This window comes from Petromyzon marinus, chromosome 32, assembly GCF_048934315.1.
Source record: "Petromyzon marinus isolate PM22_M1 ecotype Great Lakes invasive population chromosome 32, UKy_Petmar_22M1.pri1.0, whole genome shotgun sequence".
NCBI lineage: Eukaryota > Metazoa > Chordata > Hyperoartia > Petromyzontiformes > Petromyzontidae > Petromyzon > Petromyzon marinus.
The window spans coordinates 7,996,557-8,012,401 of record NC_133698.1 but is presented as its reverse complement, the minus strand read 5'-3'; the positions used below and the strand labels follow the sequence as shown (position 1 = coordinate 8,012,401).

Below are 15,845 nucleotides of genomic sequence, written 5' to 3'. Positions count from 1 at the left end.
ATGATTAATTTTTCTGTGCACAGACCCACGGTTACCCGGCAGGTAATAGGATGCATTTACCACGCGACTCCTCTTGTCCTCGAAAACAACATTCTGGTAAACTGTAATAATAAGAGCGGTCCAGGCAGTCCAGCAACCTCCATCTCTTTGGCCCTCTGAAGCTGGATCATTTAATTCCTTTTTATCCACAGTGTGGTCTACTTCCTTCCGTACTGTGAGCATTCAGGTGCTCGTGGTGTGGTGAGTGTGGTGGCTAGGAGAAGTTGTTGCACTGTGGATGGAGGCTATGTGGAAGGGAGTGGGTGAGCTGCCGTGACCTTGGAAATGAACACTCTCTTCTCTTAATTCTAGATTTTGAAGCGTTCGTGACTGCAAGGATTCATACTCTTTGGTTTTATTGGGTAAAGTCACGTAGATAAAATAAAACAAAATAAAATAATTAAATCACGACGTTTCAGAGGCAACACAAGCTTCCGTCTTCAGGTGGAAAAGTCAACGCAGAATATCTGTGTCAGGGGCACAGTTCAGAGACAACAGGGATTATATACAGGTTAAGGGAGGGGGGAGGAGTCAGTAAGGGTCCGTGGGTGGGTGGGAGGGCTGGGTTAAGCAGCCTTTTGATAGGCTGCTGCGGGTAACAACCACTTCTTCTCTGTCAGCAAAAGTCCTGCAATGACTTGAACCACCCCTCGTATACACACTGGATTGCGTGCGAGCGTACTGCGTTATAATATTTACGTTTGTACGTAGAGCTTCTTTCGCACCGTACGTAGCCAACCGTGCTCATTGGAGGTGCGGGGGAAGGACAACAAACTACACACACACAGACACACACAAAAAACTATTCTAAACAAACGAGTATTTGATTTCAATTTTAAAGTGCACAGCTACCGGTGTCACTGGGTACATAGTTGACAGAGGACATGGTCCACACATGGGGGCAATGCGAGAGGCAGCTCTCACGATGGCACGCAAGCTGCGAACGTTTCCATTACAGCTGCTGCGCACACGCAGGCACGCTTCCATGCATGCATGCACACATACAGTGAGGGAAAAAAAGTATTTGATCCCCTGCTGGTTTTGTACGTTTGCCCACTGACAAAGAAATTATCAGGCTATAATTTTAATGTTAGGTTTATTTGAACAGTGAGAGACAGAATAACAACAACAAAAATCCAGAAAACGCATGTCAAAAGTGTTATAAATTTATTTGCATTTTAATGAGGGAAATAAGTATTTGACCCCTCTGCAAAACATGACTTAGTACTTGGTGGCAAAACCCTTGTTGGCAATCACAGAGGTCAGACGTTTCTTATAGTTGGCCACCAGGTTTGCACACATCTCAGGAGGGATTTTGTCCCACTCCTCTTTGCAGATCTTCTCCAAGTCATAAAGGTTTCGAGGCTGACCTTTGGCAACTCGAATCTTCAGCTCCCTCCACAGATTTTCTATGGGATTAAGGTCTGGAGACTGGCTAGGCCACTCCAGGACCTTAATGTGCTTCTTCTTGAGCCACTCCTTTGTTGCCTTGGCCGTGTGTTTTGGGTCATTGTCATGCTGGAATATCCATCCACGACCCATTTTCAATGCCCTGGCTGACGGAAGGAGGTTCTCACCCAAGATTTGACGGTACATGGCCCCGTCCATCGTCCCTTTGATGCGGTGAAGTTGTCCTGTCCCCTTAGCAGAAAAACACCCCCAAAGCATAATGATTCCACCTCCATGTTTGACGGTGGGGATGGTGTTCTTGGGGTCATAGGCAGCATTCCTCCTCATCCAAACACGGCGAGTTGAGTTTATGCCAAAGAGCTCCATTTTGGTCTCATCTGACCACAACACTTTCACCCAGTTGTCCTCTGAATCATTCAGATGTTCATTGGCAAACTTCAGACGGGCATGTATATGTGCTTTCTTGAGCAGGGGGACCTTGCGGGCGCTGCAGAATTTCAGTCCTTCACGGCGTAGTGTGTTACCAATTGTTTTCTTGGTGACTATGGTCCCAGCTGCCTTGAGATTATTGACAAGATCCTCCCGTGTAGTTCTGGGCTGATTCCTCACCGTTCTCATGATCATTGCAACTCCACGAAGTGAGATCTTGCATGGAGCCCCAGGCCGAGGGAGATTGACAGTTCTTTTTATGTTTCTTCCATTTGCAAATAATCGCACCAACTGTTGTCACCTTCTTACCAAGCTGCTTGGCAATCGTCTTGTAGCCCATTCCAGCCTAGTGTAGGTCTACTATATTGTCCCTGACATCCTTGGAGAGCTCTTTGGTCTTGGCCATGGCGGAGAGTTTGGAATCTGATTGATTGATTGCTTCTGTGGACAGGTGTCTTTTATACAGGTAACAAGCTGAGATTAGGAGCACTCCCTTTAAGAGTGTGCTCCTAATCTCAGCCCGTTACCTGTATAAAAGACACCTGGGAGCCAGAAATCTTTCTGATTGAGAGGGGGTCAAATACTTATTTCCCTCATTAAAATGCAAATCAATTTAAAACATTTTGACATGCGTTTTAAATGGATTTTGTTGTTGTTATTCTGTCTCTCACTGTTCAAATAAACCTACCATTAAATTATAGACTGATAATTTCTTTGTCAGTGGGCAAACGTACAAAATCAGCAGGGGATCAAATACTTTTTCCCTCACTGTACAAGGACAGCGTCTGTGTGTGTGCGCACACGAGTCAAATGTGAACAAACGCGTGCATTTGTGTACACCCCAGTCGCCGTCCTTCCCCTCCACCTCAGGCCCTAGCTACAATCCCCTAGGTGTTTACAGACACAGCTACTGTAAAGGCTGAACTGAGCTAATAAAATGTATACAGATGGGGCCCCACAAATCCACCGAGAATCTCTGCCGGCTGATCTCCACCCCACCCCACACCGCCCCCCCCCCCCTTCAGCATCTTGTTATTCAGCCATTACCACTTGCCATCTGGAAGATGGGAGACAAAATACCCTGCGAAAGGTACGGGCAGGAAGGTTGAAATACAAGGTGCATGGGACATTGAAAATGGGTGCGGCTCGGGTTGAGGTTTGGACAAGCGACTGAAATCGTTGTGGTTTTTTTTGCTGCATTAACGCACGTATTTACAGTATTCACGAATGTTGTTGAGCAAAGGTTTATTCAGTTTGGCCGAGGGAAATATTGTTGCCCAGCAATGAGCTTAAAGATATATTTTCCTCTTGTCCCAAACTGTCAGATGTAGAGCCAGTGCATATCAGTCAATAACCAAATAATCCATCCATCTGAAATAATTTTGTGTCAGCGATGGAGAGAATCAGCATTGTGAAGGGTCAAGCGACACTCCATCCAATCTCTGCTCCAGTCACGCAGCATGACAATTCTGTACCCATGTAAGCGTTGATTATTACAGGTACTTTGAATTCGTGATGAGTGTTATTTTTAGGTAAAAATATTTGAGCTTGCGTAAAACTGTACTGTCAAGGTACAAGTGTACCGGCATATTTTGTTAAAATCATGTTTCTCATCGGATGAAAAAACATGTAAGGGGTTATAATCGTAACGCATGACATTTTCAAAGCGTCATATGTTTGCAATTGCAGAGACCGCCACTGAGCCGAACCAAGGTAACTATAAAATAATTAATAGTACCCTAACATATTCTTGGTTCTTTCGGTAAAGTCAAGTAGAAGGGAAACAATAAAATAATGTTTTATATTTTTATTATTTTATTGTTTTCCTTCTACGTGACTTTACCGAAAGAACCAAGAATATGAATCCCTGCAGTCACGAAAGATTTACATCACAATTTACCCTAACATGGTTTAATTCTGGTTGGACGTAGTTTTTCAGACAGGATACTTTACATTCTGCTGTGTATTACCAATGTTGCAACTATGTAAAAATTGATTTTTTTTTTGAATTTGCTATTTCTTGTCCACAAATTAATCATAACGATGTTAAGAGCTGTTGTACAGGGTGGTCCAGGTGTCTTGTGACCCCCATTTCATTCTCTAAAACTGAATATTTTTAAAGTAAAGTTTATTTCAAACAAAAATGAAGATGCAAAGGAAAAATAAGTTCTGGGTCAATGAATTGGGAGTCACATCTGGACCACGCTGTACATTCACAGTTAAACGTAAGAGGCCGAACTGGAAATATATACATATATATAACTTCAGCTTGCCCGAAGCGGCTTTAAAAGGGGCACAAAGAAGTGTTCACAAATCCTTGCGATGGGTTTTATATATTGGCGATGACAATATACTTATGATCAGACGAAAATGTGTATTAAAGTTGGGGTTTAGTTGTAAATGTAACGTGATGTAAAGTTCGGTGTGTTATATTGGAAAGGCCCAATTTTACTTGGGTGCACGTGAGTGGTATGTATAACTATCTAAAGCCACGTGCGTTTGAGTTCATATTGCTCCACAGGCCAGGTGGAGAGCAAATGTGTGCGCTTCAAAATGGACCGGGGGAGATTTGAAAACAGAGCTGCGACCACAATTTAAATCCCCCGTTACATGCTCCATTAAGTGGTGAGTACACTCTCACGGATCAACAATCGGGATGGGTGGGCAGGGTGGGCAGGGTGCACGCATTGCGGGAACACGAGCCGAGGAAACGAAAAAAAACATGAAGGGAGAGATTTCAGGGCACGGGGGAGAGAAGTGGAAATGGGAAGGAGGGCTGCCGTTTGTAAAACCTGAGGGTAAAATAAAAAAAAATCATAAAGGGGGCAAGAAAATCTCAAAGGACGGACATGGGGAAGGTGAAGGAAACAAGTCCGATGATATTTAAACATTGCACAAAGAGGGAAGGGCACTGAGAAAATTCACGGAGTAATCACATTACAACACGTAGCCAAGTTAAGCATTTCTAATCGGTGAGTCGTATTAGAGGGGCTAATCACTTGATATCCTAATCCACCGTCGGCAATGTCGATTATATACTGAGAGTGCTCAAACTCTTCACGTGGATAAACCCAGTGTTATCGGTGTTTTATCAGTGACAAAAAAATGTGTTGAATTGGATACAGATGTGACTGCTCCTGAAATGATAGAGGTCCTGTGGGCACGTGATGACTGATAAATGAAATACATCACAGGAGGGGATTTAGTGGAATGGGCCTTCTACGCTCTCCCTCCAAAGGAGAAACGGAACGTTGGATGATCGATGCGACAGATGCACTACAACCTCGTTTAGCGCAGGCTGCACGGTGCAGGTGTAGATGGCATTGTGGAGTGTGGCAGGGAATAACGCGATTTGCTAATCCTCAAGGCTCAAGTGAACCACACGTAATTGTATATGCCTATGGCAGAACAGAAGATTGCACCACCGATTCGCATTATGGTATTGTATCACAAAATCACTGATCATTTTGGGAGCAGTATGTCGGAACTCAAGTTCTCATGTTCAGACATACTACTTGTCCATAACAATATCCCAGACCTGCACATGCTACGGTAAATCTTACGGCAATCCACATTTTGTTTACGTAGCCGGTATTATTTATTAATTCATCAAGTGCATTGGAAGACCGAGATTCGTAGACTTGGAGTTCACAGAATTTGCTCCGCTGGTTGGATCATTAGCTTCCCAGGCAGGGAGGGAGGATGTGGTGGTGGTGGGGGGGGGGCGATGTGAATCTATTGTACCCCCCCCCCCCCCAGGTAGCCTGTGGAGAAATATATATGGTGTTGTTTTGCAAACCCAAACCAGAGACAGACCTCAATTGTATTATCATCCACAACAAACACATTTAACAATTGTGATGCACGGATGCATGTTTGGTGAACGGTTCTGGAATTTTTCTCTATAAATAAACCCAAAAGGAAAAATAATTTCGTGAATGCGGTGTCATTTTAAATGACCATGGTGTACTACAATATTGAGATGTGCTTTTTACTGCACCTTGACGTAACCCTAGCTATAAATTGTTATTCAGAAGAAAACTGTCACCGCAGTGAAAATTAAATGCTCCATGGGTCATTGTTAACACCTTGCGCTGGCTGCATCGTAAAGGATGCCTCTGCACGTGTGGGTTTGATCAATGACTGTGGAGTGATCCATTCTTTCCCGGCTTGGTTAGTATGCCAGCCTACCTCCAACCCACCACTGCCTCTGCATTTCCAATTCTAAGTGAAATCCAATGATACATAGGACATTTCATATTCAGGACAACTACGTCTCTGGTCATAATTTATTCAACGGAATATTTTAGAGTAGGAAATATTTTCTAAGAAGTTAGTGTGTTTGGCTTCAGTAAGTCACGTGGGGCCAAACTATACTATATGCCCGTGCTTAATACAAAACGAGTGTACATGTGAATCCAATTGAAATGTATAACAATATAAAGTGCAAAAAAACAACCGACACATTCTCTCCCTGAGAATTCTGTAGTTTTTTTTTCCAGTGGCAAAGACTGAACAAGTACTATCTAATCAAAGAATGTATGAACACACTAAGTGGATTTTTATCAGGAAATTAGCGCTTGTGTAGATAAATATTATTGGAACAATAGTGCATGGTTTAATGCAAGCATTAAACACAATATAAAGCGTATAACTAAACGCATGTTTATAACGTTTATTATATATGCACACGATAACTGGGACATTCTCATCAATCCTACCCGGGCATTGTAATTTGAATCTTAGAATTTAATTTGATCCGCAATGTTATTGTGTTATGGTGGAATCATGCAATTGTGGTAGGGGGTTAACATATACACTGCTATATGTATATATATATCCTTGGCTTGAGCTACATGTACATATAGCCTTGGCTATAACCTAGCATATACATGAGGTAGCTACGTGTACATAAAGCCTTGGCTCTAGCCTAGCATATACACATGGTAACTACGTGTACATATAGCCTTGGCTATACACTTAGATTAGCTGTTCTGTGAATCCCGGCCCTGCATGGGCACGGGTAAGTATGTGTCTGGGCCAGCCTCCACTCAGCCGTCTAGGCCCCACAAGCCCTAACCTTCTTGCCACCACAGAGTTGTGGTGGAATCGGGCCACATCCATGTGCGAGGCATTGGCAAGGAATTTTAACAGTGATCCTGGCCGGGTGGAATCGGCCAGCATCGCCATTTTGCCCTGCAGGAATCAGTGATGCTTAGCCAAGCTAAGCAAAGCATAGCCAGAGTTTAGCAAAGAGAAGTTTGACAGTAGAATTGTAATAGAATTGAAGTATGTTGCACAGATCTTCTATTGGCAGAATCCCTGTGAGTATCCCATTTAATTTAATGGAGATCTTAACATGGGAATGTGTCCATAGAAGAATCATGATTCGTGCAGAAATTGCCCATCTTCAAAGAACACAGAGTCATCATAAACACAGCAGATATACACATGTATACAGTGTATAGATGTATCTATGAAGCCGTCTACAGTAGGCTTGGCCTTTTGCCCATATCATGTGTGTCCAATACAATTAACTGAATGATTAGTGGCAATTTTCCATGGAAAACACATTAAATCTATTAAATCTATTGGCTACACCTATAATGGGCACTCTGGAGGCTGCTGATGGCTCATGCTTGCTTCACATATAGACCAAAAAACTGATCCTGAAAGGTTTTTAATGACTGCTTAATCCTAAGTAGGCCTTGATTAAAGCCTTTAAAAAAAAACATGGGTAGACTTGCACTTATTTTAACGTTAATGCAATGTTAAGTACCATATACTGCAATATCACACCTAGCAGTATTAAATCGACTACTAAAAAGCACTAAACACAAAGATGGGGAATTTAAGACTCTACGCTATGTTCCCCTCTATCCACCGAATCATTAATAGGAACATGCATGGAGGCAGCGCATTAAACATGCTCATTCGTTTCACAGCGATGAGCTGATGCAGCGGTGTGGCCTGATCTCTATAGCGGGACAAATTCCGCCAGAGGCAAGAACGCCTTTCTGATGAGGACCGAGTTCCCAAGTCGATACATGATTTCTCTTTCATGAGTGCGCTCAGCGCTGGCACAGAACACGAAGAGGGAAATGTGCTTTAAATCACGCTCAGTTTAACTCCAAACCGGCAATTTGATTTTTTTTGGGGGCCAGATAGTGCACCAGAGACAATGCAGCTTACGGTCGCTCCTTACACAACTGCACGTTGGCTCGTCCGAGAGTGGTCTCCCAAGACACGGTGCGGTGTTTTGCTGTCATCGAGCCCATATCAGAAGCGCACGCAGGGTGGCATCAATTATTTATGGCTTCGTAAAAAATTCAAAGGGAACACCTGAGCGAGGGGAAAACCCGTAGCCTCATGTAAAGAGCAGTTTTAATTACCATGCTATGGTGGGGATGATCAATGGGCATCGCTTGGCCCATGGTTGTAGCAGTCTATAAAATGAGTGATATTATTACAATTAAATATTCAAACATTTCTCTAAATTGAACAAAATCCCCTGCGGGTTTAATGTAAGTGCTTCCGAATAGAATGTATTTGCGTGTCTGGTGCAATAGGTATATATTTGTGATTTGCATGTTGTACTTTGTATACAGTATAGATAGCAGGGTATGTATTTTTTTCTTCATATTTACCTACTATGACAAACGGATCAGCAACGTGGACGCTGGCAAAGAGAAAATACCACACTAAACCATATAATTCCATGCAACACGACTGCACGAATGAAAGCCTGTCAGTATAAGGTGCCTATGTTAAATTATATTGGCACTCATATCATTTGGGTCGTCCTTTTCCTGAAGACGACCGCTTGTGTTGCCATCGAAACGTCGTAGTTTTTGTTGTTTGTCATGTTCTTCGAACCTATCTATGCGACTTTACCGAAAGACCCAAAGAATATGAATTCCTGCAGTCACGAAAGCTTTAAGTCAAGATCTATTGGCACTGTTCATTATACTCTTGTAGAAAGCTGAAAAGGATACAAAAGCGTGGAGATGTGCATGCATGGACTTATACTGAGAGAACGCATGCTATTCCTATAATATATCAATTTACAGCCCTATGTAGATCCACTGCTGGGTGAAGGCCTTCCCATGCCAAAGTCGGTCATAGGGGTTGTTTCACCATACGTCACCTTTCTGGTCAGTGTGTGTTGGCAAATAGGGCACTAAGGACCAGTTCAGATATCATTCACCACTGATTGTTACCCGTGGATAAAAATTGTATTCTAACCGCAAAGTTTATTCACCACATACAAATACAAAACATTCTAAATTGTTACATGCATGATTCAATTTAAACAATCTTGAACATAGTAATAAATATAAATGTATGACTCGATGCCTCAAGAGATACCTAGTACATGCAGTCTTACACAGAGCATGTATGTTGCAGGTCGCTCCTGCAAGTTCCTCCCAAGAGCCTGATGCATTGGTCATGTAAGTGACGATGGGTCCCACAATATCTGAATACACAGACCTATATAGTGGCACCTCAAATGGTAACCAAGAAGCACAGCAACTGGTATTTGTAATGCATGGTACTCAGACGATGGGGTTGGGTGACATTCATGAATGTTTGTGCACAGCACCTTACTTCCCATGACATATTCCACAAAATAGTTCACGCTCAAAATGACTTTGAGACGCTGCTGCAGTGCAAATATATGAAAAGAGCATTGCATGTAACTGAGAGATGACCATCGTGGACAGATCCACTGTGATACCAGCAATTTTGTTCTCAATAAAATATCCATGGCCCAATAATAAAAAAAATTGGATCGTAAAGAAGATGCTAAGACAAATTTCTACATATTCCCTGCTGGAGACAAAACATGTTCAATTTGGAAAAAAAACACGTATTTCCCCATTGTGTGTGTGTGTGCAAGTTTTTCGTGCAATTGCATGAGAGTTCAGTAACACTATTGGCTGAGATGACTCATTGATATCAATACCAGAGCAAACACAACATTGTTAGAAAGGCGTTTCAAAATTGATTAATCTTTTTGGTGTGTAGGGTTTTTGTTTCCTACAAATATATTATTTGCTTGGTTTAATGCTATGGTCAGGTATAACAACGGAGTGGCAGCCAATAAATGTGAAACGTCCCAACAGCACGTCCACCGAGGAGATGGAGCGATGAAATCAGCTCATACTGACGAAGTGGATCATTACATCGCAGGGTCGTGAGAGGCACCGACGGCTTGGGGAGGCCTTCATCCAGCAGTGGAATGACCACGGCTGCTGATGATGAATGCATGACCACTGTCCATGCCATCTACCCTGCTGTGATGCGACAAAAACCAACGCCCAATCAAAATTTCCTGTAGCCCACGCTAATGCCATATAAAACACAAATTACACACACAAAAACACATTTTTTTGGATGACACATTTATTCAATAGTTATGAGTAATTATTTTAATTAGCAAAATCACATGGATAACAAGGACATGAGGAAACCACATCTAGACCGTCTTTTATTTATTAAAAAGCCTACAAAGTTTGGTGGTCTGGACGTGAACGTGCTGCAGTTTTTAAGTCGAGGGAAAATGTTTCTGTTTCAAAAGCAGCTACAGCTGAAAATCAATTGATAAGTGATTATCAGAGTGTGAACACATAAGGCCTTTTGCTTGGTTGAACGTAACATATCATTGCAACTCACATTAGGTCTTCCATTGATTTGATAAATTATTTCCGTTCAGATTCAAGCTGGCAAGAGGTGTTTTATATAATTGTACTCTCACACACGTATAAATATTTATTTAATTTGTAATTTGCTCCTTAATTACATTGCTTATCTCTTGAGAAAATGAACACAATTCTGAATAGTTGTTTGTGCTCGGGGAACACTGTGAAGATATTTTGAAATGTACTTTTATTGTTGGGGTTGAGGAGATTAATTTTACATTTTAAAAAATGCAGAGTTTGCACGTGCCAAATAGAACCTATGGATGTTTCATGCATTCAACGTCAATTAGAGAGGCGGATAGCTCATGAATGACATTAACAAATGCATTTATAATTGTATACTCCTCCATTGATACATCAACAAATTGAAAAGTTAATCGGACTTATTGAAAAGATAAATATTAAACATGTTGCGTGTTTTTTTGTATCATTGTGGGCAAAATATGCATTATTGTTAATGTAGTTGTTTTGCTGACTTGTGTGTTGAACTCCTTTCGCACCGCATGCAGCCAACCGCGTGAAGAGTAGCAAACCGACGTGCCTCAAGAAATGACATTTTCAACCACTCTACTCGGTGTGAGATACGTTGCAGAAAACGTGGTTACGTCAAGAACCATGCGTGGAATTTAACTGAGAAACAAAGAGAAAGAACACGTGGATTAATAGAACATACGCGAGTCAATGACGCTGTTCGAACTGTTGAGAAAAGCAAGAGGGTTTGGGCACGACACGGCATGGCTAGCAGGGCCGACGGCCGACGGAGTGACAGCCATTGGAGATGCAAACGCGTCCCGAGAGGACGTCAACCGTCAGCCAACGTGGCGGAACGATTAGAGCGGCCCGCGTGCAGGTGCTGACGTAGATTGTTACACCTGTAGTGACATCACGGGATGTCAACGTGCAGTGCTGGCCCTAGAGAGTCACGGCGTGCGGTGTAGCGACATCGCGGACACCACAGTGGTGAGGGTGTAGTACCGGCCCTAAAGGGGCCCGGTGAGCACTGATTGATAGCGCTAGTTGGCACCACGCTTGGCGTGCAGTGCCAACCCTACAGGACAGGGTGTGTGAGTGCCCGCCGAAGGATAAGGTTTCTAAAGGCCATGGCACTCTGGTTGACCAGGGAGGACACGTGACCAGTCAAGCCTACAAAGGGGCCCCAAGTGGGTGCTAGGGGTGGTCACGTGGTTGGGACCCTGATCCTTCCCGAGGATTCTGGAAGGTGGTCGTGGCCAAGGGCAGGGGCCAGCCACGCCACAGGGAATATAAGCCGGGTCCCGAGAGGGGCCAGGGTTGTTGTGGTTCACCCTGGAAGAAACCTTCGTCTACGTTCTCCATTCAACGAGTCTCCAACACGTGGACCTGGACCCAAGCCGTTGGTCCCGGTCCGTAGTAGCAGTCACGTTGTAACTAGTGTAGTAACTAGTGTAGTAACTAGTGTAGTTAGCCTGGTGGTCACCACCATAGGTTGTTATTCTGTTAAGGGGAAGTTACCCCTTGTGTTGGAGTTTAATAAATGTGTTGCCGCCAAGTCTACGTCTGCGACTTAGTTGAACTCAGTACACACCGAATAACTGGTGGGCAATGGTGACAATTTGGGGGAGGCCTTCATCCAATGTTAGATTGATCATGGCTGATAATATTGCTGTACGCTGCCATGTGGTGCACTGCACCTCCTGAGCTTGGCCTGGCACACTGCCACTTATTTAAAGGTTCATCTCGGCGGTGCCAGCCCACCATTAAGTTCCGCTTCCGTAAAATTAAATTAAGTGTTCCCCCCTCATGTGCCTCCTTGATTAGTAACACCTCGAAATGCCACTGGCCGTGTTAAAAAATAATGATTTGAACTCACTGCTGGAGGGCCTTTCGAGTTTGATTCTTATTGCAGTACATTTAGACTTAATCGGGGGGGGGGGGGGGGGTATGCAATTAACAGGCGACATATATATTCAGCTGTGACGCTAAACATCAAGGTACCATCCATGGACCACTCCAGCCTTGGGGCACTTAAACACATGCCAACTTATTTTTAATGGTCATTATTGCTCAATTGAGAGAATGTTCTGGAGAGAAAAGCGGGATAATGGTTATATGCTTGCATATTTGAATATTCTATTCAAAGGGATTAAGATTTGTATGAACATTTCGTAATCTTCGTGAGCCTTTAAACTAAAATAAAAACCCAACTACAATCTGCCTTTTAAATGCGCATGAAATGAGAAGGAAAAAAAACACATTAAAATCTGGGTCAATATTTGCGTTCTTTGTGTGTAAGAATCTTAAAAGCATCTCAGATAATCAGCTTTATGAGAGTGTGTGCAATTAAGCACATTTTGCTGTGCCAAGTTTATCTAAGCTGCACGTAAAAGGTCAAATGTCGCACACAGAAAGTGTTTCAAGCGAATTTTCATCGTGACTTCTTGCTTCGCTGAGCAGGGTATAAAACCATCCCTGTGCTCATCTTCTTGGTTCTTTCGGTAAAGTCACGTAGAATGAGAATAAAATAATAAAACAAAATATCCTGAAGAAGGCTACTTGTGTTGTGGCCGAAACGTCGTGAGAATTGTATTGTCTTATTTTGTTTTATTGTTTTATTCTCATTCTACGTGACTTTACCGAAAGAACCAAGAAGATGAATCCTTGCAGTCACGAAAGCTTTAAATCGAAATTCATCCCTGTGCTGTAAGAAAATTGCTGCCGGCGTTGTGAATGCAGCTAATTACGAGACCATAATGAACAGCAGTGGACACAGGTAATCGTCAGTGTCAATACGAATTCACGGAGGCAACTCACATTGAAAAGCTTTCATTCATGCACTTGTGTTAAAATTAAATTATATGGTTTGGTCTGGTTCAGTTAACTATATACAGAATGCATGACTAAAAATCTGTATCCAGGGGCCTTAGTTTAAGAAACGGGCCTTTAAATAAATTAACTTTGATTGATGTATTACGTAATTGTAAAGTTACAATGAGTTCTCAATACGCTATTGGATGAAGGCCTCCCCATGCTTAATCAGTCACGGGGGTTGCATGATCATAGTTCGCCATGCTGGTCAATGCAGGTTAGTGAAAGGGACGACCCATGACTAATTCAAATGTCACACCCTACTGGTGTCAGCTGTGGCTGGAAATCAAACTCAGGTCACCAGATTAATTTTGGACTGTATCACCCAACATAAATATGCGTGTATATATACATACAGTGTCTATGTCAATATGAGAGCTGGATTTTAACCAAACAACTAGAGTTTTCTGCTTTTAACAAATATTTGGAATGCGTTAAAATCCTTGCACTGACTCCTATTAAACAAAACTAGAATATATTACAAAATTGCTATCCCGTGCTACTGAGCCCTCCACCCTTCTCATTCCACTGGTCACAGAAAATCGCCAGGTCCTCTGGAGCGCATCCAAGCACCATCCACCTTCAAGTTCAAGGATCATCTGTTCAGGCTCACCTGTTTGGGCCCACCTGTTCAGGCTCACATTGTTCAGCTGCCGTACGAGTAACTTTGAGCTCTGGCTCCGCGCCTCCAAGTTCTCAATCGAACAGCGCGTCCGATTCGCGAAATGATGTGCACAATAGCAATTGTGTTTGTCACAGGAGTGAGGAATGAGAGAGGAGAACGTTAATTAGAGTTTTCAGTCAACAAGAACATAAACGTAATTCACAACTTAAGAAAGGATGCTAGAACATGGACAAAGATAAAACCAAAGTAGTCAGAGATGTCCCCGTCTTCACCAAATTCAACGCAGAGGAAGCATTCGCAGGGTGGTTCTATGCAAGTTACACTTAACCTTTGCCAAAGGGCGGGACAACGCTAGTCACAGGCAAAAAAAACATAGACAATTAACAAAAACAAAGTCAAATATATTATTTGGGTCTTTTGGTGGCTTTACCGAAAGACCCAAAGAATATGAATTCCTGCAGTCACGAAAGCTTTAAGTCAAAGTCGAATATGTGAATGCACAGTGGTTTTCAAATTAAAATCCTTAGATTTCTGGAAAACATTGGTCTCGAAGACCCAATCGGTAAAAAAGAAATGATATTACATCTAGATGTGTCACATTGTCCATTTACAATGAGAAGAGACGTTTCTGAACTTTGAATGCAGATACTAGATATTGTAAAGAAGGATAGGGTAAGCAACTTGGAAGTTCAGAAGAGATTGTAGCAATTGTTGTTGATGTAATCAAGAAGAGGCGTTGGGCCACATTTTCGGGATGAAGGAGGGCAGGTTACCGAGACAGGCGTTGCAGTGGCACCCAGAGGTTGACAATGAAGGGGAAGACCTACAGTCAGATGGTGGAATACTATAAGACCAGACCTTAGAGGTTGCACAAGGTGTCGACTTTGCAACACCTATGGGATCCAGCCAAGATGATCGCATGGAGTGGTGCCTGTGATAACCAATCGTTCTTGATGCAATTGTGTCCCGTGTATATGTAAGCGTGTATGTTTTACACTGTTTAGTTAATAATTAATCAACTGTGGAACTGTATTACGGTTCATATTTAGTTCACATAAGTGACTAAATGTGACTCTAAAGTCGTTCGTTCATGACTACATGGGAGTGAATACCACAATTCTTTGTTAAACGTGTAGGTTTAAATTTGGTAATTGCAATAAGCTTATTTTGCTTTTGTACAAATAAAAACTCAACATATTCCTCATTAACAATGTGGCTTTATAAAAGGAAAATATATAATAGGTGAGGTTTTGGGAAATTACCTTTCTTCATTGCACATCATTTATGTGTTATGAAAAAAGGCCAATGCCTGAAACATAATTTTGTTAATTGTGCTTGTACACCACTGCTAATGCATCATCAACAAATAATTTGTTTATTTTTTGCAATAAAACTCCAACAACCTTTCTGCAAAGTACGTATGTTGAACTTATTTTGCACCGTACATAGCCAACCATTTTAATCGGAGGTGCGAGGGGAAGGACATCAAACTAAACACAAAAACAGCAGTACTAAAGAAATCGTTTTTAATGCAGATTTAAAAGTGCTCCAGTGGCTTCCTAATATCGGAAGGAAGAACGTTCTAGACGGCTGCAGAAGCGCATCTGAAAGGGTGCGATGTGGATGACGGTCTTTGTTCGAATGCAAGCCAAAAGCTCTAAAAAGCTCTCAAGACCCCATCTAAATAGTATATTGGTCCACTCTTTAATGCTGGCCAAACATCTTGGCAGAGGCAGGAGCACAAACACGCGCACACTTTACAAACCACCACACACGACCTGCCAATCGACTGTGGT

At 42.4% G+C, this 15,845-nt stretch overlaps 1 long non-coding RNA gene across 1 annotated transcript; it reads left to right on the top strand.

Annotated features, from left to right (window-relative positions):
- The first annotated feature begins 1,417 nt into the window (after positions 1-1,417).
- On the top strand, positions 1,418-12,108 carry LOC116948136 (uncharacterized). The gene is made up of 3 exons (XR_004403755.2): positions 1,418-4,503; positions 9,286-9,329; positions 11,090-12,108. It is a non-coding gene; the product is annotated as an uncharacterized LOC116948136 (long non-coding RNA).
- The last annotated feature ends 3,737 nt before the right edge of the window (positions 12,109-15,845 follow it).